Source organism: Dipteris shenzhenensis, chromosome 7, assembly GCF_047967505.1.
Source record: "Dipteris shenzhenensis isolate YYH24624 ecotype China chromosome 7, Dip_SZ_1.0, whole genome shotgun sequence".
NCBI classification, from domain to species: domain Eukaryota; kingdom Viridiplantae; phylum Streptophyta; class Polypodiopsida; order Gleicheniales; family Dipteridaceae; genus Dipteris; species Dipteris shenzhenensis.
In genome coordinates, this window is record NC_141602.1 from 41,957,279 (window position 1) to 41,984,645 (window position 27,367).

The 27,367-nt window shown below is 39.2% G+C and overlaps 1 non-coding gene across 1 annotated transcript; it reads left to right on the top strand.

The window, feature by feature from the left end:
- Positions 1-24,614: 24,614 nt before the first annotated feature.
- Positions 24,615-24,831, top strand: LOC147900365 (small nucleolar RNA U3). Its single transcript, XR_015541359.1, has one exon. It is a non-coding gene; the product is annotated as a small nucleolar RNA U3 (small nucleolar RNA).
- The last annotated feature ends 2,536 nt before the right edge of the window (positions 24,832-27,367 follow it).

Genomic DNA, 27,367 nt, shown 5'->3' on the forward strand with positions numbered 1-27,367 from the left:
TATTTTTAAGTCCCTTTTAAGTGGAGATGCCCTCCCTCTCATCAATATTTTCTACCACTGGGGAAAATGTATCCTTACCTCAACAACTAGGAGCAGCACAGATGCAACATAGTTTATGTAAGTCCAATATTTGGAATCTAGGACCTAGCTTTTAGATTTAATTATTATTATCATATCATAAAGGCACAATTAGAGACATTTTAAAAAAAGAATTAATGACCTTGAAAATCTTCTTGGTTTCTGCACCTTGCTTCTTGTCTTTTAGAGAAAGGAAAATCTTAATAATGTGGGAATCAAGAATGCTACCATTTGAGCACCTCTGGCTAAGACTAGGTGTCACTATCAAGGTACAATCCCCAAAATAAGCAAAAAACCCACAATATTAAGAGGAAGGAAAGAAGGGTGGAAAGAGAAAGAAGAGGGGATGAAGAGAGGGTCAAGATCCCTTTAAAAAAAGCTATCTGGAAGGGTCAGCTCATCCAAAAACACCCGTAGCCAAGAGAACTTGTAGGGAAACCTTTATTAGGTGGCTTTTCAAGAAGGGATTTTACGGAGAGCACCCAAGAATAAAACTATCCACCCAAATTGGCTGGAAACTTCAAGCTTCACCAAGGGCTACCCCAATTGATGAGCTCTCCAACCTAGCACCAAAAAGGCTAGAAGGACAAAATAACATAGGAGTTTGTGGCCAAGGGGGGCCTCCAACACCTTGAAAAAAAGGCTGAGCTGAGCTGCTCCAAAGGCAAGTAGCTAGTCATGAACACCAAAGATCCTTTGAAGGAAGGCCTCTAGTAGGTTAGGGACAACCCGAATTGCTCAAACTAGACACAACTAGTCGTGCTTGGTCCAAAAGATCTATGTAGCAATGGTAGAACTAAGAGAAGGCACTGTGCTTGCAAGGTTGATTGTGGGCCTCTTCTAAGAAATGCACACCTAGAGCACTCTCCTCCATGATCTTGAGGGCTGCACAGGCTTGCTTAGGGTAGCTCAAAGGTCTATCATGACACAAGTACAGGCGTCTAAATGTGTAACTCAAGTCAATTTGTAGGGTGGCATGCAGCACCAAGCAATGGTGAGACGAAGGCTACCTAAAGGGACAACAAAAGGCAGGGGAAAGAGAGGGGGAGGTGACTAGCAGAGGTGAGGAGGAAGGAGAAGAGATGAGGTGGCAAGTACAATGAAAGGGAAGACAGGGGCCAGTGTGGTTAGCAAGGATAGATCTTTTTTTTCATAATCCCAATTCTACACACACGATTACCAATTACCTATCCTAACTGGAGAGTGGCAAGAGGCCCAATTTGTTCATGATGACTTCCTAGATCCTAACCTATTCGAGGTTGAAGTAGTTGCACAAGATGATGTTCCAACATTTGTGCCTAATTGGTATGATGGCATATGCCTGTTTGTTGACACCAGCATTCCTAGAGCACTCTTGTCCTGAGATAAGCGCAAGTGACTTTCCTTCTGTAGTCAAAATTTTCACATCATTGTAGGAATCCTTTATCACCTCGGCCTTCACACAATCCTCCACCGATGTGTTCCTCCACACAAGCAATCCACAATTCTAAGAATGCCCATTAGGGGATGTCCGGTGGGCATTTTGTCAACAATGTGATCGATTGAAAGGTGCTCCAGGTTGGGGTCTATGGTGGCCAATGGAAATAGAGGTGCGTGCATGTATGCCAACCAATGTGATGTGCATGGAACCTTACTCCTATGCATCATGAGGCTGATAGCATTGTGGCCCACTTAGCTCATCCCAATGACATGCTTTGAATGTTTATTAGCAAATAATTGCTTTCGGAGGAGCTAGTGAGCATGAATCTTCTCCTCCTCACAAATGGTGTGAAGAAGCTTTGGCTTGCAAAGACTGCAAGTATGGAAGCATTGCTTGGCAAAAAGCAGTTCTTACTTAGCACAATAGAGGCCAACTCATTTATCCCACGATACCACTTCTTCTTGGAGCTGATATGGATCTAGAACAACAGAGTCAATGTCTCTGTGGTAGAGTGAAAAGGTGGATCCTCTAGGTTGATAAGGGATAGAAGCTAGCATATTCACTGCTATTGCTAGAGAGACTCTACCATGAAGTGAAGATGGTGCACAACAATGACAAATCACAACAAGGATGGGGAAAATATTATCAATGCTTTTTCCATACCAGGAAACTATACCCCACCCTCAGCATGAACAACTCCTGACCTTGATAGATCTATTAGTGATCAACATAGAGGTGACTACAGGAGTAGGATCTTCAACTCCTGAAAAGAATAAGGGCTAAGGCCTCAAGGCCAAGAAGCAAACCCCAAAATTTTGATATTTGAATCAGATGAGTTGATCCCATACAGGATGGATGAGTCAAGACCGATCATGATGGACCACTACAAGTCCGCTACCTCCTTTGCCCTATTGCTCCAAAACTCTGGTCCCCTCACACCTCCATTCGCTCAATCTGTTCTATACTTGCCTAGGGTCATTAGCTCTCCACTTAGCCCTATGCCTCTACCTACCTTCCCACTATTATCCATTTTCACCTCAACATTTGGCATCCCTTCAATGTCTAGCACAGTGGTTTCTCAGTCCACTCGCTAGGCAATTTTCCATTTCTATGGTCCCCCCATCCCTTGTAACCACCACTCCTAGTCAAGCACCCCCGAGTTTGTTAGGATTTTTTGGCATTATGGCTGATTTCTTGAAGCAGAAGGACATGTTAGATACCTCGACACCCTCTAAGGAATAGAAGTACAAAATGGAGGTGTAGTCTATATTGGTGGTTCTCCAATGCCCCTTAGACCCAAGGATGTGGTCAAAACCTATCCAGTATGAATCAATTTCTCTAGTTGATGAAGAAGAAGGCCAAGATGCACATCAAGATGAAGACTTGTGGATGGAAAATATGGAGCTCAATCAAAACCACGATTCCCTCTAATGGATCCAACATTTCTTAGTGTTCCACAATCAAGTTTTGGTGGATGTATTCCTAAGTGCTAAGCTATTAGCCTAGATGGTGGCCCAAGCCCAGGTCCCATGGCCGTGGTGGTACCCCAAACTATCTGCCCTCATGTAGCTTCATGCATGCAACCATGGGGCTCTTCCTTCACTCCTTCCATTGCCCCCACCCACTGGTTCATTCCATAGCCTACCCCTATAGCCATACAAGTCCCTAGTGATGACCACAAAGAGGTTATAAATGGATGAAGCCTTTGTTGCAAGCAGGTCTCTAGTGATCTGGTAGTAAGTAACACATTTACGCTTCCAACCTTTGTATTGGAGAAGTAGGCTTGGACTGTTGAGCACTCTCTTCTAAGTTGAGCATCAACAGCTCATCTTGAGGAAGCCATCTCTTGCAGTAGTTAGCAGTCTCTTGGATGATTGGTGGCACACATTCTCAGTTCTTGCCCCCATCTTGTGGGTGATTTGGGGAAATACCTCCATGTTTTCTCCTCATTCTAGACACCAATACTAAGGAGCTATAAAATTGTAGCATTGGAGTTTCTGGTGCATATTGTCCCCTACGTAGTTTAGGGAAACACCTTCCTCACCTCAAGCACAAACAAAACCCTTTTGTAGCTTCATTCGAGTCATTTGTGACTTTGCATCACTCAAGACATTTATGGGTTCATGTATATATTTGTATTGTTTATGCATATTCATTTAAGGCATCTTACTTCTCATCAGTCCTTGTAGAAGCTTGTGGATTTTCATCCGTCCCTAGTATTGCCATTGTATTATAATCCGGCTCATCTGACCTCCGGTATGTCTGACTTCATTCAAGGAGTCATTTGACCTTTGTCAGAGACCATACCTGATGCACCTACATTATTTAAACTGTGTAATTGGCTTGAATCACGTTTATTTGTTCTAGTACAAATGAAGTCTTGATATGTTTGATAAGTCAGCACATGAAACTACCACACTAATAGTTTCTTCTCTTCATTATAAAATAAGTTTATAAAAGTCGAAGTCAACGTGTGTGTATGCTTGGATGAGAAGGTTGGATAGCGTTTGGAATGCTACACCATCATTTAGATATAATCTACTGCTATGGAGGTTGCTGATTTGCAAACTACCTATGAAAACTAGGTTGTCCAAGTGGAACCTGGAAGTCTCACCATTCTGTGTGATTTGTAAATCAAGGGAGGAGAGTATAATGCACATGTTGTGGGAATGTCCTACTATATTACATGGACTATTTGGTTGTTCACTGCAGATATGTGTTCCACTAAGATGGAAGCTCGCACTACTAGGAGACAAGGGAGGCATGAATGATGTTTTTTAGAAAGCATGGCATATTATTAGACTCTGTTGTTATTAGCTACATTTGGTATTCTCAGAGTAGGATAATTTTTTAGAAGCAGTTAAGATTAGGTGGCTAGTTCCAAGAGCTGGAAGCTACATTGAGAATGTCCTGTAAGAGCATGAGGATGAAAAATATTTAGCTCGTGAGCTGTACAGTAGAAAGTTGTATGAAGTCTCTGTAATTGTCTCGTTATGAGATTGAACTCGCTTTTATATATAATATATATAGAATGCTTATTTTGAGTAGATTCTTATCCTATCAACATGTGGCACGTCATGTGGCTTTTATTATCCATATATGTGAAAATCATATTTGTTAATATGAGATGGCCAATCTACTTAAGTACAATTCTGCAATTCTCAATTGGCAAGAAGTGGACTACAGAGTCAAAGTAGTTGGCACAAATTCCCCTTTCAACATGGTCGCTAAACATTTCTCACCAAGAGCGATAGTCATAGCCTTCTCTCCTTACAACATACAGGGGTACGAGCTCCCCTACTTGACAACAAGCTCTCAATACCACTTTGAAAAGAGGTTCATGGTGGTTACATCACTGAATAACCCATAGATCTTTCATTCTTTTTAGCAAAGGTTCATCTACCGAGGAACGCTTGATTAGCCATTCATAGAAATTGCTTCTTTCAGGCAACCCCTTTACCTTCAAATAATGGGGACTTATGGGCCATTTATGGATAGGAGCGGGTTGAAATAATATTTATATAATATAACTATGGCATGTAAATGTAAGGATAGAGCCTTTAAATTCAAATTACAACATGTTTACATACAAAACAATTATGCAAAATATAGGGGTATTTTAAATACGTGCTTGCTCACATGTGTTTTATGGGGTTTTACATAATGACCAACCAAGGTAGGCCCAATGAATGTCATTCATCTTGATTCAGCTTTTATCGAATTATCTCATTATGTCAAAACAAGAGGAAGACAATGCTCTAGGATGATGATGTATAATTGACCTTCAATCATTGTATCTTGCATGTCAGGAAGAGTCAAATTTAGGTCTTATATTTTTCATGTTACCTATAATCATGAGTTGCTAGAAAGGAAAGATGATGGACCGTGTCTGTAGAATCTATAATGAATTCATTGGTAAACCAATTTGGAGGGGAATGAATGGGGATTCATTGAAGTTTGTTTCATGACTTCGAAGTCGGCGGGTAAGTTTGTGTGGGTTACAATTAAACTTTCAGAAAATGCAATTAACGATATGGCCGTTGAGGGGTCCCCTCTACAGGCAAGGGCCATATCGATGTGTTATAAAACTATGGTTGAGCGTCAGGGTTCCACTAAATCAATGGACATAGAATGCAACAATTTTTAGGGAGGTATGCATGTTGCAATGATTCTTCACTTCTAATTATTTTGAGAAATTTTCATTTCAAAATTTTCTATTTCTAGTTGGATTCGTTCGGTTTAGAGCTTGAGTTCAGACATATGCTAAGGGATTTTGAGAAAATTTCGTTTCAAAATTTTTCTAGTTTATAGTTGGATTCATTTTGTTCAGAGTTTGAGTTCAAACATATGCTAAGGGCGCAGATGACTGTGATGACCAAAGGATGGATTGATGATGATGCAGTGCGGCCCTCAATTAACAGGATCTGAAAAATCCAGGTCTAGGTTTGCATAGTTTTTGTTATTGGTGGTTGAAGGACTAACTCTTGCACTACTCAATACCAAGCTAGTTTGAGGTTGTAGGCAAATTATAGAATTGGATTTGGGTGTATGACTATTAAATTGCATCATCCATTGATAAAATTTCACATTAGTTTTGGTTTGGGTAGAATTGTAAATGAACACTTGAATTGATTTGCAATCACTTGCGTTGCTTTCGCACTCATTGGGTTTGATAATTGCCTTTCATGTTTCAATCCCTCATTTCATGTTTGATAATTGCCTTTCATGTTTCAATCCCTCATTTCTCATCATAGAAGTGGTGGGCTTTTTGAAAGTTCACGGTTTTGGTTATAAGGTTCTCGATCATGATTTCTTTATGCTATTCATTTTCATTGTCTACTAAGATTTTTGTTGTGAGAGACAACTCTGTTTGTAATGCTTTCTTTTGTACTTGATGAATAGTGTCAGTCCTAAATGGGTTTATTCATATCCAAAGAGGAGTGCAAGGTATAGAAAGATTGGCAAAGAGCTTGGGATTTAAGTAGGCTATAGAAAGATTAACAAATAAGATTTTTGTTGTGTGAGACAACTTTGTTTGCAATGCTTTCTTTTGTATTTTATGAATAGTGTCAGTGTAAAATGGGGTTTATTCATATCCAAAGAGGAATGCAAGCTATAAAAAGATTGGCAAAGAGCTTGGAATTTAAGTAGGATATAGAAAGATTGACCACTAGGGTACAATTTCTCTTTCCTAACAACACCTGCAAGGAATGTTTTAGTTTTTCTTCATCAAGTGGTTGTAGGATTTTCACAATTTCTCCTAATATACCTTTAACTTATGGTAGATCCTGTGAATTTCCCTTGTCAGCAAGAGGCAATCGTTCTCAGCCTCAAGTACTTCTTCATTGAGAAGAGAGTACTGTGAGGCCAATATTTTTGGGTGCACTTGACAATGCTTTAAACCCCTTAATTACACAAAATAATGTGTGTTCTCCCTTCCTTTCTAATAGTGCATTTGTTGCTACCATGGTACTAAGTCAATTCTCAATCAAAGGCCATTGCTCATAGTCCAATAGAGAAACAAGAAAAAGAATGAATGCTCCATATCTCACCCATGCACTTATCTCTAAGCACACATAATGCATGTCTCACCCGTGCACTTATCCCTAAGCACACCGAAAAACAATCCCTTCTACCAATTCTTTAATAACATGAGCTTCATATTTCACCAGTGCACTTGCTACCTATGCACAAGAAAAGACAATTTCTTGTAAGGCATGTAGAAGCTAGTTATGCACCACAATATTGAAGCAATTCATGTCAACACACAACATGAAACAGCCGATTCAAATTACATACACTGCCTCTTACTCAATACCTAAAACATAAAAAACAAGCAAAGAAAACTTGTCCAACATTTTGCTTCCTCTTTGCCCACATATTCAATCAATCTTCACTTTACTTTGAGCAGGCCTAATGAATATGATTCATCTTGTTTTTTAAATTTTGGAAACTAGATCCGGGCAAGCAGTTGGAAGATAGTGTGTTAAGAAATTAATGAAATATTATTGCATGAAGCATTTTGAAAATAGAGGTTTAGAAGGAACGTTAAAAAAGGTTTATCGGACTTGATCTCCATGTAAATGTTAGAGGTATTGCTTTATAATTCAATTTGGCCCAGCTCAAAATTGATAATTTTGAAAATTAAAACTTAGTAAATACATGAATAAGGCATTTCTTGCATGAACTCTAGAGTTCTTTGCAAGTTTGATGGTCATCTCACAGTTAAGAACATGTGTCAAAAGACAATGTTAGTCATCCTTAATAGTTCTAAGTTTAAAAAACATGCCTTTCCTTGATTGCCTTTCAATGTGATTTAGTAGACTTGTAGCACATTGCACTAAGCACATATCACTTTGCAATCGGCATATTGCAATTTGCATTTTGTACATAGCACATAATTAGGACATATTACTTTTTTCTTATTTTAAGACCCTAGATAATCACATGTATGTGTGTGTGAGGGAATAGGTGGCATGTTTCCTCTCCAAACATTACAAGACCAAGGAACATGCCCTTCCTTGGGTAGCTTGCACGTTGAGTTTAGTTTAATAGCACTTTACATTTTGCACATAGCACTTCGCAATTATCAATACAACCACATATTTGTGTGTGGAGAGAGTGTGTGTGGGGAGAGTCTACATGCTTTCTCTCCAAACATTATAAGACCAAGGAACGTGCCCTCCCTTGGAAACATAGTACTTGTTGCAATTACAAGAAAGCGAGCTTGAAATTGAATGTTGAAAACTAGAGCATATATTGTTTTATAATTGAATAGCACTTCAAATTCATCACCTAGAATTTTGCATTTATCACATAGCACTTTGTATTTACCACATAACTACATGTTTGTATGGGGTGAGTGTCGACACAATTTCTCTCCAAAAATTATAAGACCAAGGAATATGCCCTTGGGAATATAGTACTTGTTGCAATTACAAGAAAGCGATGTTGAAAACAAGAGCATATGTTGTTGTATTCAATAATTGAACAACACTTTCAATTCATCACGTAGCATTTCACATTCAACACATAGAACTTTGTATTTAGCACATAAATACATGTTTTTGTGGGAGGAGAGTTGGCATGCTTCCTCTAAAAATTATAAGACGAAGGAATGTGTACGTGCCTTGGGAACACAAGACTTTGCATTTGGCATATATCACGTGTTGTTGCACTTACAAGAAAGCAAGTTTGAAATTGAATGTTGAAACTAAAAGCACATGCTTTTGTACTCCATTATGGAATAGCAAACAACAAATCACAGCCCTTCAACCTAACTAGCTAGAGTTGTGGTCTTCAATCTATTTGTTATTATAATGACATAGCCTTCCAAAGGAGGAAATCTATAGAAGTTCTTTTGCACATTGTGCACAATAACCGTGTAAGGTCTCAAGTAGATAGTTGCAATTTTAGAGATGTCTCGTTGAGAGGTGGAATGAGAGGCATACAACAAGTGTCTCAAGTCTCCAGCATGCCACTATTAGCATAGAATGCATTGAATTTGGACTTGATAACTCAACAAGCAGCTAGGCCTATTTATATAATAGAGTACATTCCTGCAAGGGGAATTTCATGGTTCCACCATTTTAGCACTTTCAAAAAGCAAGTTGGAGAACTTGTTGCCATAGATTTAGGAGATGAAAATTTCCCCATGAACATTGCAAAATAAGGCAATGTTAAGCATACATATAGGAGCTCTACCATCTTTGCTGCAATAGGAATGTACTCTATTGATACATTAGAGTACATTCCTGCAAGGGGAATTTCACGGTTCCACCATTTTAGCACTTTCAAAAAGCAAGTTGGAGAACTTGTTGCCATAGATTTAGGAGATGAAAATTTTCCCATTAACATTGCAAAATAAGGCAATGTTAAGCATACATGTAGGAGCTCTACCATCTTTGCTTCATGAGATCAAATCATCACCCTCTCCAAGACTTGAAATTTTGTTGTTGTCTCTTGTTGCAGCACCCTAAAAAGTAGCAACATCCTTTTACCTTTCATGTTCCCCTATGTCTCCCTATTTTGGAGGTAGAACTTCCTGTAACCAATCTTCAGAGCAATGTGGAAATGCACTAATAGAAAAGTATAGTATGGAGAAGTGTTGTGGTTGACTTCCTAACTTATTGTGTTAAAGGGTGAAGCATTGATGGTGAACATTTCTTCTCCTTTAGCTCGCCATCTCAACCAACCATGAATCATCTCCATAGAGTCTACAGGAAATTGTTCAAACATCTCATCCATGCCATGCTGGTCGAAATTCAAGTGATGATATACAAGTGCTAACTTTGTATGAGCCCTTCGTGTCATCAATGACAAGAGTATTCAAGGCCATTGCAAGCTGATTGATTTGGACATCTGGCCTTGAACGTTTACCATATGTGTTAGCAAAAATTAGCTCCATCACTTGTCTATGTGACTTCTCATTTTCCCTAACTCTTCCTTGTTGTTAGAATAGAACATGTCTTTAAGAACTATAGGTTGTCTTTTGACTACATTTTGAAAAGCTCATGCATCGGTATAAACCTTCTACAGAAGTGCATCAAAATGATGTTCCTAGTAGTTGTGTCTATGAACTGACTGCTGGCCTCCTTGATCTTCATACATTTCAATTGGCAGATTGTTTTTGCACCTTTAGCTATATTTTGAGCAATGCAATTGAGCAACATGTTTAAGGTGCATAATGCAGAGATGATCAAGAAAACTTGTTTTGAGCTCAGGAGATGAAGACTATAGGCAAGCAACCTCGAGAACCATGCAAGGTTGGCTATGGCGATGCACAAAATCAAGGATTTCATGAAGTGGGAATAGTCATGGTTGTCAAAAATCATGGCAAATTGAATGATCATCCGAGTCTGTAATAGGTGCTTGACAAACTTTGATTATACATCCACACGAGAGTGCAAATCTTTGTGGTTTGCTCACAAAATATAAAAATTACAATTCAATGCTCTACTAGCAAGCAAGCATGGCTATGGTGAATCATATAATCAATCATGCAGTCCAAAAAATCAATGGCTTAGTGAAGGATTTGAGGAGCTTACCAAAGACTACTTTCATATGGTATTAGCATGGCATAGTAAGCTATGCTTTTTCCAGCTCCAAGTTGAGAAGAATAAATTTCTCATTGTGCAATATAGCATAGTCAATTGCAAGCACCACATTAAGGGCACTGTCAATATTCTGACCAAACACAAACCGATGTTACTTGGCATGAATGATTCTACTAAGTATGAATTTTACTCTATTTGCCATAGCTTTGGCCATCACTTTATAGACATAGTTCAGCATGGTGAGTGGCCTCCAATGTGTAGGCAAAGGTCTATTCTAGCCCTTAGGGATTAACTTCACAGTGCCAGTGTTAAGACTACGTGGCATAGAATCCCCTTAAAAAGCACCAATTTATCAAGGTGGTCATGTCTGCCACAAATTTGCCAGAAATGTTAATAAAACTTTATGGGAATTGCATCCAAGTCTGGGGATTTTCCCTTAGCCATCAAGAAGACCATATACTTGATCTCATCCTAGGAAAAAGGCCTCTATAAGAGAATGGCCTCATGAGGCATAATACATCTCTGCATCTTACTAAGAAAGGCATCAACCCTCAACTTGTAATCTAGAACAAAAGGAGGCATTGTTCTCGCTATGTATGTCAAGTGTTTCACAAAAACATCTAGAATCAAATCCTCCTGAAGTACTCTCAACCCTTCATTGTTATCTATCGAAGAAATATTCTTGTGCAATCTCTTTTGCTTTATAGCATTAAAGAAAAAGGTGATTGGCTTGCCTCCATCCTACAATCATCTCATCCCTGATTGCATCTTAAGGGTGAAATAATATCTGGCATGCTAAAACCAATTTCTAAAAGAGCTCAATAGCACTTAGTATAGGTGGAAGGGTATTATCATCAGGTTTCTCCTTTATAGTAGCTGCCAGCACACACTCTCTAACCACACTACCTCCTTCTCTTGTCTTTTCATTGTTCTAGCTCTAGACCATCCCAAAATCTTTAGCAAGGGCCATTATTGCTCTAATACAACCTTCCCATGATTCATATACTTTCTAGACTCCTTCCTCCATGCTTCTATCATAGCTTGATCAAAGTAGGACAAACCCAAGGAGGAGGAATTCATCTTAAAAGGAACTGGCCTGTTCTCTACTTGTCTCACTGCAAGTGGATCAAAACCCACTAGCAAAGGGAAATGATATGAGGGAACCACATCTGCTAAAACATGCTAACATTATTTAATGTGGGGACCTTTTGTCTTTGGATTTGTTTGTCACAGAGTTGGCACAAAGAATTGCTACTGCTTGAAAACTTAGAAGAGAGGATTTTGTGTAGCTGTAAGAACTCTAGCTTTGCATTTGTCAACACTGTTAATTTGCTTTTGAACGCCAAAGCATTACAACAAAGGCATTGGTATTGAGGGGTATCGGCTACTTTTCTTTCATATATTTTTAGTGCAGAGTTCTGTTTTGCACCTTTCTTTGTGCTTTGTGCTCGTTTTTTGTGTGCTTGCTGCTTCTTTGCCTTGCTATTAGAATTTGATGTGCTGACTTTTCTCCTCTTGATTGGTCATGCACAGAACTCCATGTCCTTACAACATGCACTTGTGTTAATGGCTTTAAGCCTGTATAACTTATTCATTATGGCTGGGATTGTATGCGTTGTCGATTGAGAGATTACTAAGAACTGGTTCGCTAAGTCCCTTGTTGAACTAGCTTTGGAGTTGTGTAGCAATAGCTTTAGTGTTTGTTCGTGCTCAAGTGTCCATGACACATACTTTCTCTTCTTTGTTATTGTAAAAAGAGGAGAAATTGTTGTAGGATAGACTGACTCATCAAGTAAGAGGAGATGTCCTTCCATTATTGATGGTAATCCAACTTCAAAAAGTGTAATTACTTCGTTCATTGGCCAAAAGCACTTCAAAGCAAAGTTGAAGTTTCTGCGAGAAATGGAGAAGAGCATCATGCAAAATAAACCGGGAAGAAGAACTTGTTCGAGCAAGTAATGTGATATCACATCGTGCAATTGATGTGGGTTGCAACTTATGAAGGAGCGTACTAAATATAACCATGGAGTTCTTTCCAACCTGTCCGATGTTGCAATCGATGTGCATAATATGTTCAATAGTTCTTCGTACGTATTGTTTGGAACAAATTGCTCGATGCACTTGATGATATCTGTGTTGGATTGATATTGATCATGGAATGCTTTGATTCTATGAATATCAAATTCACAAGGCCGGTTTGCAAGCATTTTAAGATCTATCGACATAATAAATGTGATTGTATGCGAACACAAGGTTGCAAGGGAGATAGGTTTTGGAACACCAAGTAAACACACTCAAAACTTCTTTATTACAATTCCAAGGAGAAGTTATTTATAGCAAACACGCTGGAAAGTAAGCAAGCCAAAATGTAGGCACAAGCGCCTCTCTAGGGTACTTAAAAGCAACAAGCACACACAGTGGAACTTTCAAAAGTAATGTCACTTAGCATCAAATGCTATGATGTGACTGGAGCTATCTATAGTGAAATATTCGGTGGACTTGAGCTCCAAGAGCATTGTACGAATAGGTAAGATGTTGTCATCATAAAGTGCGATAAATGGAACCTCCAAGCACAACACATCATCAACATGTGCCCCTCTGATTTGCACTGCAATTCTGATCCATCTTCCATAATGATTTTGCCCTTTAAAGATGCTATACATAGAACTAGATGAGAACTATCACATGTGAAATAGAGAGGCCTAGCTGGATCTCTACTAACACGATTTTCGGAGCAGATAGGGTAGATGTAATCCACCAATTGGCCGTTTAGGCAAGTGAAGTGTAAAATACCGTGCACCTGGGATGAAAGAAAGGTTAATTAGGATACACAACATATGAACATCACAACATAGAAGAAAAAAGAACGAGGTATTACCCTTCGACCATATCCTAGGCCAGACACTTGTGCAATGAAGACTTGTTGCAATTCCTCTCTTTGGTTGCCTTCTGGTACATCCCCCAAGATCGTGAAGTCAAAGATGCACAATGAATCGCGTGCATGCATGTAGGACACGTTTCGGAGAGTTTGCATGGCTATACCATTGTTGTGGAATTCCTGTATGAGCTGTGCTTGGACACTCTTTCGCTCATTCACAAAGGTTAACTACTCACACAAAATGTGTTAGAAAATGCGCTCCTATACATATGTTTGGCATGAAAAAAGTGACATGCAAGGAGTAATAGCTATAAAAGGACTTGATATAGCTGCACCCACTTACTACGGCTCTATCCTCATTTTGCGAGGGCCATCTGCAATAATAATTTGATCATTTGACCCGCTCTTTGAGTCCACCTTGATTACAACAAAGGTCCAGCAACACTAGATATGTTGCCTGAACCAGACTTTATAGTTGATGATGCCCATGGGAAATACATTGTGATGGTTGTCTCCGGAAGGAATGCAATGTTGCCATCAAATGGCTCCCCATGTATTACTATAGTGGTTGCATTAATATGCAAGGAGTAGCTCGCTGTGCCGCCCTCCCCTACTGCCTTTGGCAGAACAGTTGCTCCCTCAATGCGATAAAAAGTTTCAAGCTCCAAGTAATCTTTATATTGGTCCACAAATGCGTGTGGAATAACAAGAGTTATGGTATCACAATTGCGGCGATTAGTGAGATCGGCACGAATGCATACTGGGTAGTTTGGATTACGAGCTCTAAATGTCCCATACTTGGCTAAGAGCTTGCACTCAAAGGCAAAACGATGCCATATGAACTCAGACAAGAGATCTATAGAGAATGTTGGGAGTGAATTGCCCTCAGCGAGAAAGTTTTCACCTAAGGGAACAATGGGGCCAGCACTGTATTGGCTACTACAGGGAGGAGGTGCATGGGATAGCCTATCTCTAGTTGGTGCGTTCGAAGTTACATGAAGATCGTAGTCGACTTTTTTGCATGATCGTTTTGAAGCTAGAAATGAGTGCAAAAAAATAAAGTAAGAAACTGTTGCGACATTTAAACTTCAAAGTAATTGTTCTAAAAGTACAACCCAACCTGTTTTTAAAAAGTTTTAAGTGCTTCATTATTTTTCCAAAATATAACTATATGTATTGTACCAAGAATTGATAACACATTTGGAAAAAGACATTATTAAACAAAAAAGAGAAATGAAAGATATGTAGAGTATTGCAAATGCTTCTCTTATTTAGCTGCTTTTTTGAGTGCTCTCTACAAAATCTAGGAGTTGACCAAAGCTGTGATTGCACCAAACTCTTCCGCACACCCTACACTAAACTATGATCATGATGAAACGCTCGCGCAAGCACCTAAAATATTGTGAGCATACACAACAACCATTACACTTTGTGCAATAAGATGATAAGCGGGCATTTTTAAAGAAATATCCTACACAGGAGTGACGATCTGTATGTAATTTTGCAAAACAAAAGGAATACTGGTAGACGAGCTGAGTTAAAGCGCAGGCCAAAAATCTGTACCTTCTTCATAAGCAAACTTGATAGCGTTCTGAAAAGATCTCTTCAACGTCTTTTTGTCTCTCCTAGTCTCCATAAGTTTCTGCTGCTATACCTTGACATCTTTAGAACAGCCCCTTACAGTCTGATGAGCTTTATCAACATCCGGAAAGTGGAGTGGGCGAAAGTATGTAGGGGAAGCTGCTGCAACGAGGCAAATTTGAAACAATGCAGAACCAAAAAATAGAGCTATTGGACATGCGAAACGGTTACCAGAAACTCAGACCTTTAATAGTTTCATTCCTACAGAACAAAGACCCCGTTCTCTACCGATGAGCTCGAGTGAATATGAGCTCGAGCTGCACCACGCAAAAAGCCACCGCCACAATGATCGAGTAACTGGACACTCCCAAAAAAGTGAAAATGATTCTCAACGCCGTGTGGCAAAACTAACAAGTTGGAGAAACCTGCTTCCACTTTGAGATCCAATCTGTGGTAAGACTATTTGCACAAGAGCAGCCTCCACGGTGCACAAGAGTAGCTCCCCTTGATTCGCCATGGAAAAATCAGCTGTTGAAGATATGGACAGCAGGTAGGACACCATCTGACAAATGAGACACAAGAGAGCCAAATTTTGGCCAGTTAGATCTATGCTTAATTTGTACTGAGGAATGCGAAAGAGTGGTCATTCTTTCTTCTCGTCCTTAATTGTACCTGAGTTGTTGATCTTTTGAACGCTGCTGAAGTAAGTACCCCATAAGAGATATATGCTTATTCACACTGGAATGTGAAAGAGTGCAACTGCTTGATCATTCTGTCTTCCTGTCCCGTGTTTTACCTCCAGTATTGGAACTGTAATGAAATGGCATCTCTGTAGATCTGTTGAGTGGATTGGGCAACCCCAATGTCGGACTGGTCTTGGAAAATTCGGACATGCTTAAAGATACAACATTTCTCCTGCATACTTGTCGCAAAGGGGTGATTGTCAGAGAACAAAAGACAGCTCTCTGGAAATCTTTTCTTTGGGGTTTTCCTTGCTCTGTAACACTGTGCCCCAAAATTTTACAACCTGTTACCTCATATTTATGTTTGTGCAGCTTCAGTTTGAGATTGAAAAATTGAAAATATTTTCAATAGTGTAAATATGTCTTGCTGGCGAGTTCGGGGAAAAATGATTGTACCATCTTATCTTTTATAAGTATACCGAAGCTGAACAATTCTTGGTCAGCATATCTTCCATGAAGTGTCTTTGTACTTGTGATATGCGAACACCTTCAGAATTTGCTTCTAGTTACAGAGGAGGCCTAACATAGTTGTGACAGTTTTGATTGCATCATAGCAGATAATGGCCTCCCTCTCTATTGCCAAACGATGTGAGGACCCATTAGTGAATGGATATTGAGCAGGGCATGCCCTATTCATGACTTAGCATTGAAATTGAAACTAAATACACATAGTGCAGGTCAATTAATTAGTCTAGCTAAATACTAACCAGATAGAACTCAGCTACTATGTGTATTCATTGAAGAGTTGAGGAATATTCATACTCTAAAGGAACCCCCCAATGCCACAAAATCAACCAAAACTCATCCATTTTGACACCAAATTAAACCTAGTTGAAGCCCAAATTACAACCATAAAAAAATCATGTTTTTGGGCTATTTTCCAATCCATGAATCATTATTTTTCCCATCATTATGTTGCCTAATCAAAGCACTATTTTTGAACACTACGTTGTTGTCATAAGTTTGGTCCAATCTTGTCAAAATTGAGAGCAATATGCACCATTCTCTTCAACCCAGCAAATGAAACATTTTAAAGGGTTTCTTGAAGACTTTGAAGCAAAGCGGAAAGTATTTCTCAAAGTATGCACATATAGCACAGATGATCTTGAATCGATCCTCCTACACTGTTTGAGAGTAAAGCACATGGGATAACTAGGTGGTAAGATATTGGGAACTATCCTATACGTACTCTTACCAAATATCCTATGGATGGTAACATACTTGAATCGTTAGAAAATCGATTACATCGATAAAATTGAGAACTAGGCAGTAGTTCACTTAATCCATTCATTCCTAATCACAATTGCATTTAGATAAGAGTATAACTTTGCCAAGTACTTAGCAATATCCAAACCGACGAATCCTAAAGGTTCTAAACGACAACTTCAATTACTAAGTTAGGAATTACCCTATGATCCAATTTGAAAGCTTTAGGGTAGGCAAGCCATAGAATCCTAGAACATTTAATCAACATCCTAGGGTACCCTAGTATTGAAAATCTAGGTCCCATGCAAAACCCAATGGAGGAAAACCTTGAAGCTATTAGTAGATTTAAAAACTGTTACAAGAAAAAAAGTAGCCATTTGGGAATGTAGAGCCTCATAATCTCCTAAAACTTGAAAGTAGGATTCCAAACACAAGCAAGATCCAACAAAACTTAGAAACTTAATCATCACCCTAATCAAACTATCTAAATCCAAATCCACCTAAGACTGCAACTATAGATCCCACACTTTTGGCAAAACCTAACACTCAATTAGTTCCAATTTGACCAACTTAATGATTAAGAACTAATCCACTAGGTCCAAAACACAATCTAAAGTTTCACAAGCCCAACATATAATGACCATAAAATCCCTAAATAGATGAACAATCTACTAGCAGTGCTTTGATCTAAGCCAAACCTAGACAAACATAGCATTAAACCAGCCTACAAGTAGAATCCTAGAAAAATTGACCATAACCTAAGATTGATAGAATTAAGATATAGTAAGCGTTAAATAATAAACTAGAGTTCAACAGCCTAGATAGCCTAGCTAACCCTTAGACATACTAGACCTAACCTCATGAAAAATCTGTAGACCCTAGAAAACACCTATGAGAGTCTAGTGAATGCTGACCCAATAAGATGATCAGGAGTGATATAACTAACCTAGGATAGATTTGACCCTAAGAGACTTTGAAGCAACCAACCAAGGCAATTGAATTTGTGAATAGGAAAGGCAAGGCACAAGAGGTTGTGGCAACCTAAAGTCCATAAAATATGTTTGCCATGCAGTTTGACAATGATCTTAACAGTTATCTATCTTATAAGCAGATCTAAGAATTATTAACTTGACTACCAGAGTTGGGTCAAGTAAACAAAGGTCAAACAATATTGGATTAGTCCTTGTACTTCATCTGCAATTTCAACTTTGATGTAAGACAAAGAGTTGACCCAAACAAAAAGTGCAAAAATTGATAGTGGAACCCATATGGGAGCATGCATACACCTCCAATGCCTCAATATGAGCCATCCATAAAAGAAGTCACCTATGGCCCTTACATTCATACCAATGTCCTTAGTCAAGGGTGACCAAAAAAGATAACACATCAAAGCTAGAGGTGGATTATTTGGGCTGATTTTCACAAGTTCTCATAGCGAAACATATGACTAGTACCTCAATTTGGATTTAGAGACAGAAAATTCATATCACATGCTTTGACATTACTTAATAATACAATGTACAATATCCAATCCAATGGTGTTGTATCATAACCAATGTAAAGGTTATCCAATTCAATGTAGACCCATAATAGTGCCCTTGGTAAGGGACATAGGCCTAAGCACCATATATACCCTATATGCAAAAAAAAAACGTATAGTCATATTTTCTATCACCATTGGTTGGTTTAATGTATATTTCCCAATAGATACCTAAGACTATCCCATAATAGGACATATATGTATTTTGAAAAGGTGATTACTCCTTTAGAGAAACGGCCTTTGGAAAAGAAGCAAAAAAAGGCAAATTTCCTATATGGTTTATAGTAGCTTAAATAAAGGGTTACCAAAATTATAAGTAATTGAATAAAGGGCTACCAAAATGATAAGCTTGTAAGCATATAGGAGATATAGGGAAAATGAAAGTATGTGCGTGTCACAAATGTGGCGTGTGATGCATGTGTGCGTGTGCGCACGCACGCGGACACACACACACACACACAGAGGCATGCATGCACGCACACACAACACACACGTACGTGTGCACGTGCATGTACACACACACACATACAAGGGAGGGCACTCGTATGCATGCACTTGACCACATGCACATGCACACCACATGCACACATACAAGCAGACACTAACACATATGACACATAAACAATAATCACCTATTAGAACACATTGAATAAAAACTACCACATGGCCAACACACCCATAGCTCAAGACTAACACACTCACATGCATCACAACAAACATATGACATACAAAATGATGACATGCAAGTAAACACACCCACTTGCATCCACAGGAAAGAAACAACACACAAGATGACCACATGCACACCAACACCACAACCAAACACACCCACCACATCAAATTCATGCATATAGCAAAGTAATGGAAAATGAAGGTAAACAACACTTGACATCCCGAAGTTCGATTGAAGTTCACTACTAGCTCCCTAAGTGACTTCTCTCAATAGAGTCCTATTGGGAAACATGGTGGGAGAGTGAGTAGACAAGTGGGCATATAAGCTGAGCAAATGAGCTAGGATTTGATGATAATGATAGATGCAAGTTCAACCACATTTTATAGGCTGAGAGGCCTTTTCTTTGACCTTCCGATCTCAGACTTCTATTTAATCACAACCACTGCCACACATGACATGTGTCTCTAAACCATTGACTCGTTCCCATTGAGACTTTAGTGAGGGACACCCACCATTGATGATTTTTTCCTATTAGTTTCATTAAGAAGCAAAACTTTTATATTGGTGTTGAAATGTTGTATGCCTTGATAAAAATGAAGGTTTGAAAAATTCGCCAAGATTTGAAACTTTTATGAGAAAAAATTTACAGTTTCGCTAGGATTTACAACTTTTTCTTTAGAATTCAAAAGAATTATATAAAATTGTAATATGTTCTACAATTATTGTGAGCCTAAAAGAACTAGCTCAATAAACTTTCGCCAAGATTTTATATTAATATATAAGTATAGCTTCGATAAAAACCTAAGCTAGGATTTCTCACACAAAGGCTTTGATATCCAATACCCTCCTTCGAAGCAAGGGTGAGGAGATATCTGACAGAGAGAGAGAGAGAGAGAGAGACTTCAACAAGGTTGAAGATATTAGCCTACTACTGCTCCTAAATGAGCTAACTCTTGAACTCTCATGTTAGGCCTACTAACAGGCTCATTTGTCACACCCGGTGCTAATGCAAGGTTAGAGAACCCATTATTCATAGAACAAAGTTAGACTACAAAAGCCTAAAAATTAGGACTATCTTCCCCAATGGAAAGATCTACCATGAGTATAAGGGCATTATCTGGTGGATTGTCAACTTCTGTGCTGAACTCTACCTTCATCTTCTTCAAGCTTTTGAAGTTGTATGAAGCATTGACTAGCCATATGTCCAGGTTTTTTACAGTAGGTACACTTGGCCATTTTGCTAGCAAAGTGTTTACTAGTGCTGCCCATGCTTCTGGTATACATTGCTCCTAATTTTGGAATAATGGGTGTGTTAGGGCAACCATCATTGTCCATCAATATAGCAACCGTTTCTTCATATTCATCTCATGAGTAACGCAAAGAACAACAAGAATATCAACATATCTAGGATTGTCTTCAAGACTATTAAGAACTACAACCTTCTTATCATCATTATCAGGAGGAGCTTTCAAGGCAGTGAGTTGTACAAGGATACCTAAAGCACTGAGAAGATCCTTCAAGGATGGATCTTTTTTCTTTTTTTTGCAAAGAAGGATGGATCCTTAATGGACATCTTATAAAATTGCTGCTTGAGAAAGAGTTTGGAATTATTAAGATATTCTCCAAAAAAATAATTCAGATTGTCCCATGCCGCTTTTTTTGTATTGTCAAGATCGAGATGATGAATATGATTGTCTGCAAGACCCAAACCAATAGTGACAAGAGCTCAATCAATTTTATCATTCCATTCAATCAATGTAGCTCTGATACCATGCATAGTCGCAGAAGGTACCATGTGTCCGAACAGGATGCACCGGGTATGAGGGGATCCCACCCCCTTAGCCCATAGCCATGCATGCCCTCTCCCACTCCCAAAAAAGGCTGGCGGGATGATGGAGAGGGGTCTATCACCCTTCTTATATCCAAGGAGCATTAGAATCCCGCATTGCATATGGGATTACTCCACCAGTGACATGTGTCATCCAACACCCAAAGCCCTTCACCATTTAGACACCACACAAGGGGATTGGCCCATATTCCAACACCACAGCACCAGAATAGTAATCACTGACCAAACCAAAGGCTAGTACACCAAGTAAAGATACACACATTGGGTTGGGAATCCAAGCACTTAGTTGCATAGGACTTGTTGATATCGCAGTCTTAGTTTGAAAAATCCTAAAGTGAGTGTCCTTCACTAGAGTCACAGTGGGAATGAGTCAAAGGTTTCGAGCCACATGACATGTGTGGCAATGGTTGTGATTGAATAGAAGTCTGAGGTGGAAGGCCTATATGACCTCACCTATGATACCGAATAGAAGGCCTCTCAGATCAAATCCTAGTTCATTGCCTTAGCTTGTGTGCCCCCTTGTCTACTCCCATGTTTGCCAATAGAGTCAGTTGTTCTGGTGGATTGTTTGATGTCAGTTGTCTTGTGGCTTAGACGTGGAAGTAGTCCTTGCTCTGGCATCTTAAATGACATGGGAAGTGATGACTTGTGCAAATTGTTTGACGGCAAACTATGCGGAGCTTTCGCGATCCACACAACAGGTAGTAAAGTGCGACTCGCCATGAAGGGATGTGATTCATGATGGATTTAAGTGTGGCTTCTAACGATGACACTTGCTTTGCATTGGCAACTGGCTATCCATGTTTGGTAGGTGTGGACTTTGAGGCATTTCGGGGCACCTTCGGGTTGATGACCCCTATGCAGTTTGTCCACATCCTTTTGTCAACCTTGGAGCAATGCATCAGTTCTTCTAGTCCTTTATTAGTGCCATAATGTCAGGGTGACTACCCTTGAGTCTGAGCCAAAATAGTCAGCTTTCCATGGTTCGTAACTCGACGCTGTGAATGCATATAGCCTATTGGTTAGCTTGTATTTCCAATCCAATTCAAAATTCTTGCCTTCCAAAATAGGTTCTAGGAATCTATATGCATCTACTCAATCTCTGTTTAATGGAGGCTCAATGGATGTGCCGTTTGTTTAAACCCTATTCATTGACCATGCTAAATCGACTACGTGGCCATTGTTGTCGATCGAACCTACTCGATCTCTCTTCGATGGAGGCTCAGTGGATGCACCCTTCATTTGGAACCAATTCATTGAACATGTTGAATTGACAATGTGGCCACCATTGTTGATTGAACCCACTTTGATGACATATTAATGGCTTTTTTATCAAACCTTGTTGGATGACATATCGACAATTGTCAATCCAACCTTATTCAGGGATGTGGTAATAGTTTGACAATCATGACAATTTAATAATGTGGCAGAGTTCAATAGTCAAGTTTGGTTTGATGACTTGTCTATCAGCACTGGATGATGGAAACTCACAAGTGGGGTAGTGATCTCTCATGAGAATGAGAGAGAGAGAGAGAGAGAGATTTATACCTCTCTAATATTTAACTTCAAAAGCCTAAAGTAAAGATAGTGTTTCCTATAGTTCATGGTACTATGCTCCATGTTTTGGCAAGGTTGTGCAAGGAAGTTTAGTTCTTGCCTAGGCTCTACGATACTCAAGGCCCATAGAACAAAAAATTCCATGATTTGCCAAAATGTTCATGTCGTAAAGTAATACATTAACCACAAATATACAACTCTAATAAATACAATCCCAATCAAAAGGGTGGGGACAGTTGAGTGATATAGTCAACAAGGGTTCATGATAGCAATTTTTGCACTTGGTCGCATGTCTGCCGTATTCAAAAAGTAGGTTCACTCACCTAGCACCATCCCAGTGACACAAAATTTACATATGCACCCCGTATGCATGGGGAAGACGTAGCTACAAGTTGTTATCTTGGTCATCAGAATCTAGGAGCCATTTGGACTTGTGGAGATGCCATGAAATTTCAAGAGAGAGGGAAGCATAAACAACTTGTTTTGAAATGATGCCCTTAAAATAATATACAAGCCTCATCATACAGTATATGTGTCGAATTACAATTAGCCTAAGAAGCAATTGGTCCTTTCCAAAGGCTACCAAGTCAAATATCTCAATGAGGGAATCTATGACTAAACGGCTCCACGATTGCCTAACTTGATGTCACTGTGCTATACAATTGAATTAAGTAACTATATTTGGATGAACAATGTGGAAAAAAAGCTACTCCAAAAACAATTATGTTTCTAAGTCCAATTAAGGGAAGCTATACAAAACATGGATCCCTCTTCATCAACAAAAAAAAGCTTGACTTAAAATAAGTAGCCATCATGTAACAATGAATAAGGAATGAGAAACGACTCATTTTAAAGAACTAGGGTTCGGTAGGCCGCCTAAGCGGAATGAATTAAGAGAGTAGTCTATAATATGTTGATTATAAATTAACGATGAAGAAAGGATGAGAGGCCATTGTTTGAAAAATACCTGACTATAAACTAAGCTGACAATAGCCTGACCAAATGGCATATGTGTTTAAGCGTTCCCTTCTTGCGAACACCTCGGCACACAAATAGAAAAAGAAGAATTTAGAATATGCAAAAGCAAAAGAAAACACACAAGTTGCAATGGAAAACATATATATATATATGTGTGTGTGTGTGTGTGTGTAAATTTTATATAACCACACATAGTGTGCACAGGGAGGTGCGCTTCCTTCCCCAAATAGTTATAATTTGAGGGAACGCGTGCGCTAATGTTGTAATCGCCGACAATATTAGCGCCGAGATTGAGTATCACGAATATGTGAGAGAATGATATATTACATAAATCTCAATGAGTGTATCTGTATTCCAACTTGAGCATCGACCAAATTCTTGTCATGATTTCTTCCATCATTTGCTGTGGAAATCCAGTCTCTACCTCCGAAGCGGTCTCTTGATATGAGCGATGTTGGGCAAAGAGGGCGGCAAAGCCAACATTAGGTAGACAATCCAAAGATTGAAGTTTGCGAAATATATAGATTTAGAGGCCTTCAAAAGCGTTCATGCCTTTTCATCCAAAAGCATGCTTTTCATCAAGTGTTGTAGGCCTTCTTATCTTATCAAAATTAAATCCAACGCTTATATTAGGACACGTGGCTCAAGGAGAGGCCAAGAAACCCAAAATTCCCCATAGGCTACCTACCGTAAATATCTTGAAATTAAAACAATTTTCATCTTTCAAATGTCAAAGTAGAAATAGTGTAATGACAACACGATTAAGATTAAGGAGATTTTAGACAACACGATTGATTATAACTAGCATTCTTTAGAGAGAAATGCATTGCGGAGACAAAAGGGGCAAGAAAGACACACAAAACCAACTAACACAACAACTAGGCAAGGCGCAAGAATGACCAACACACCCGTAGGGGAACATATGCACAACACACAAGATGAGCACGTGTGATATAAAAGGCCTTGACTATCTGCCACGTGGCAAAAATCCCATATAGCAAATATTGCATTAATGCTGTAAGGTATATAACAGCTGGTGAAGACCAATTGTAAGTACGATTATACTTGAACAGGATCTGTTCTATAGTTCGTACTACTTGCAAAAGCATTCCTGCTCAGACGTGCCACACATCCCTGAAGATGAGAAAAGTCTCGGCGGCCAGAGCGCGAATATTCTGCCAGGTGAGCCGATCACGGCGACTGTGGCCTTGATGAACGTCCTGCCGTGCTCATTCCGCCGGTGGTGAAGGCCCACGGGTGTTCTGACGGGTTGTATCTCTTTTCTCCATTCCATTGTGGCCTTCGGAAGCTGCAGCCTCCCTCTTTGCGGTTTAAGGCGGAAGATACTGCTCACACATTGCATCAGTGGGTTTCTGGCGTGCAAAGAAATGAGACGCCCTTTGTATTTTTGTTGCAGGCTTCCACATTTCGGCTTTATGATGTATTTCTCTTGTGGGTTTCGGGAATGAGACGGTCGTTGTACTTTTTTGCAGGCTTCCACATTTGCATCTGCTCAGCACCTCATGGCACGTTGGGTTCCTATTTCGAGATGAGCAGAGAGGTTCAAAAGAATTTGCAGGAGCTCAACAATAATGTGGTTTAAATGATTCCTCTCTCACAAAAGTATTATACACACTATAACAAGAAGACCTCGTTTGAGAATTCAAGCTTGTCTCTAAAGATAAAGATCGTGTGTTTGCTGCCCAAATAAAAGGGTCAAATGCCCCTTCAATCTGGCCGATCAGGCCTGCTTGCTTCCCGCTGACCCAGATCATACGGTGGTCTACAAAACCCCTTCCCCGCTGCTAATTTGCCCCAGTTGTGCTGCCCATTGTGTGGGTCATTTGCACGCCCATATGCAGCATTATGTGCAACCCCATGCACCACGATAGGACTTTCAATGTGGACTGATCTGCCCTGAGGGATTGGGTGAACAGGGCTTTTATAGATGTCAAGCGCTGCCTTGATCAGCAAGGATAGTTTTGGCTAAGAAATTAAGACAGATTCGAAGGTAAGGTCTAACATGGGATGAGAGCCAAGGAGGTGAGGAATTACAATAAAGATGGAAAAAAGAGATCTTGTGAATGAACACGTAGTGTAGGTCAAGGCAATCAAGGATCAGCTTGTGGCTGTTGAATTAGCATTGCTAGTTCTCAAAATGCTTCTTTAAGAGCGTTAAAGGATCGGTTAGGATAGGGTGATCAAATTGAGGAGCTTTGTTGAGGCTTTTGCAAGAGAAAATTAATATAATGAAAGTAACAAGGACGAGACATTTGCTGCTTCAAGCAAAGGGAAGGCGAATAACAACAAGGGTAAGCTTGGATAAAGTAAACCCTACAAGAAGATGGATGATGATTCCTCACACGACTCTTAAGAGGGCAGAGGCAATAAGAAAAAGAAGAAATGCTTTTTCTATGATAAGGTAACAAAACACAAACGCAGCTTCTCTTGGTGGTTGCTTCCAACATCCCTGGATATGGTAACGCTGCTGATGCCAAACATAGTGCAATGTTGTACACATCACACATCACACATCACCTGTTGCTCAGGTTCCCGGACTGAGGATGAGTATGTTAACATGGAGGGGAAAGGTGTATCTACACTTTAGGAGCACCTAAGATAAGATGGTTGTAGTGTTCTAGAGTCACAGAGATCTGAGGGCCAAGCGAAGCACTTTGGAGAGGTGCAAACATTAACATGATTTCCCAAGATGCACATTGTTATATTGTGTTGATAATTTTAGTCTCATGCGTTTGATTATTTGGATGTTTTGGAGTTCTAAAGAGGGAGAATGGAGTGCAAAGACTTGTGAGGGGAAGCTTCAATGCTGAGGCATGTGATACTTATTGCATGATGGCTATAAGAGTTGGCATCATGGACTTTATGAGGACTGTGATGTTGACAAGGTCAGTTTTGTCAGACAGGGTACTTTGATGAGATGCAGTTGCAGAATATTGGAGATTTGTGCAAAAGACTCTGTCAAAGCCTTCAGGCTTGAGTCTAGAGAGCTACAAGTGGTGAAGAGTATGACAAGTATCTTGGAAGATTGAAGATTCAAATATGAGGGCTCCTTTACTTTATGATGGATTTTCATTTTGCTATAGATTAGCATGATTAGAGTGTTGATTAGGGGCCAAATGCTCACACTATTAGTCATATGCTACTTTTATTGCTTACTTTATATAATTGGATGTTCATAATTGTGTAAGGCTTGTTAGTTAAACCTGAAGTGTCTTTTATTTGCGTAAGTTTTATAGAAGGGATATGGCATCACTTTGGATTTTAAAATCTCTACTCCAAATTTATAGTCGTGATTACATAACTTTGTCATGAACATGTGTGAATATTGGTATGATGATTGTTGCTTGCTTGCATTTCATATCTCTTTTCTAATTATCTAACCTTTTGCACAGTCGACTCAATAATAACCATACAAGTTCTACTATTTTTCTTGGTCAACATTAATATGTTAAATTGACTGAACTTATGCCTCATAATGTTGGAATTTCTTGAATCTTTTTGACATGGCATGCTTGGTTATTATTACTATTGGGTGCTCATTTGTTTGAATGATAAATCACACGCTTACATAATATTTTGAACTCCTTGATTGATAATTTGATGATTTTTTATTGTTCCACTATGCATTTGTCTTATAACTCATAAACCACATTGTTCTCTTAGGTTTGATGGGGTATAACCTTTTATCTCAGACTTATTGTTGTGAACTCTTGATTGGCTACCCTTCGAGTGGATTGGCTTGGTTTGATTGTTTAGAGGCTAGACCCCTAGCAATAATTGGGATGGT